We start from the raw sequence: 1883 nt of genomic DNA, 5'->3' as shown, positions 1-1883 counted from the left end.
AGAAGAGGAGGCTCAGGGGAGACCTTCTCACTCTCTACAACTACCTGAAAGGAGGTTGTAGTCAGGTGGGGGTTGGGCTGTTTTCCTGGGCAACTAGCAATAGGACAAGAGGGCACAGACTTAAGCTGTGCTAGGAGAGGGTTAGGTTGGATATTAGGAAGAGGTTTTTTATGGAGAAAGGAATCAGGCATTGGAATGGGCTGCCTGGGGAGGTGGTGGATTCACCATCCCTGGAGGTTTTCAAGATGAGACTGGATGTGGCACTTAGTGCCATGGTCTAGTAATGACGGTAGGGTTGGACTCAATGATCTTTGAGGTCTCTTCCAACCCGGCTGATTCTATGATTCTACTACTACAAGGAACTTCAGAAAATGGCGTTCACTGGCATTAATGATCACCTCTATCTCACTATTAAAAGGATAACTAACAGATTACTGTGGCATGGGGTGGGGTTGGGTGGTAGGTACTGACATGTGTGCTTCTTCATTAAAGCTGACTTTATATTAGTAGAGTAGCTACAGGAGATCTTCACCTAGCTCAACATACACATTGGCTTGAGAGGGCTGAGAGCATTAGAGGACTTTTTTGTCATCTAGGGGTGGCACAGGGTGGCTGCCAGGCAACGCAGCAGCTGCATTTGAGGGTGGGCCCTGGGCAGTGCTGGAAGCCAGGAAAGCATGGCAGAGCTGGGTCTAATGGCTGCAGCTATTTTGTGACTGCAGGACAGAAGTGGAACAGCTGTCATGCAGCTGAATCTTTTTGTCTATGTGAAGTAAACTGGGAATTTCTGAATAGCTCAAGATGGATTAGCCAAAAGCACTGTAACCCATCCCCTCTCAATGAGAGATTTTCCAATGCATGAAAAAAACCCCCAAACAATCCAGCCTGCACCCTGCTCTTGCCATACATCCTTCTGTATGTGCTCCCCAAAGCATGTTCAAATACCCACTCACTCTGGAGGAAAGTATTTAAATATTTATTAAAATACTATTAAGCAGTTACAGGATGGTTTCATCTTTCTGAAGGCCATACAAATACTCATGAAAGCCTCACAACATCCCTGTGAGGTAGGTTTGTCTTGTGTAATTATGTGACAGTTTCATAAATCAAAGAGGATGCTGTTTAAACAATCAGTGCTTATTTGAAGACAGTGACTTTGATTTCCCTGTTTAGACACAAAACGTGTCGGGTGCTGCCATGCGTTTCCAGCACATCTAAAAAGACAGAATACCACAGAAAAGTAATGAAAACAATCAGATGTAACTAAAACCCAGCAGTGAACGGGTTAAAGTGCAGCTCTAACCTGAAAACTTACAGTACAGAAAACAGCATCAGGGGCTTCTAAGGCTGTAGGATCTCAGTGGCCCCTGGTAAGATCCTGCTCAATTGAAAAGTCAACGGTCAGCTTTGCAAATGAGTGTGTAACAAACCAAGGGATCCTCCTGGCTGGTGGGACTCAACACCACTGACACACCCTGGTCCAGTGGTTCCCACAACAGGGAGGCAATGAGGGATCTTGCAGCTTCTGGCTGCCTGCAGGCTTATTGGAAATCATATCACTATCTGAAAAGATACAGCACAAAGGTCAAAAAGTGGTCTGGGCTGTAGAGCAGTCAGCTAGGCCAATGCAGAGACATGGAAGTCCCAGGCTCCCTTGTACCATGAATCTCAAAGCAGAAGCTGGAAAGCGTACAGGGAACTGCAGAGTTTGATTCCATTTGAAATGAAATATATTTCTTTGTTCAGTGGGTTCCAGCTTGCTCTCACTGCATGCAAGATCAGGACAGGTTTCTTTCAAAGGAGATGGCAGAAATATCTTCATACCCTCTATTTTGGTATGGATCTGTTAAAGTAATGGTGACTTATATTTGCTTTCATTTCCC

This window comes from Acanthisitta chloris, unplaced genomic scaffold (assembly GCF_000695815.1).
Source record: "Acanthisitta chloris isolate BGI_N310 unplaced genomic scaffold, ASM69581v1 scaffold14680, whole genome shotgun sequence".
NCBI classification, from domain to species: Eukaryota; Metazoa; Chordata; class Aves; order Passeriformes; family Acanthisittidae; genus Acanthisitta; species Acanthisitta chloris.
This window is presented reverse-complemented; position numbering follows the sequence as displayed.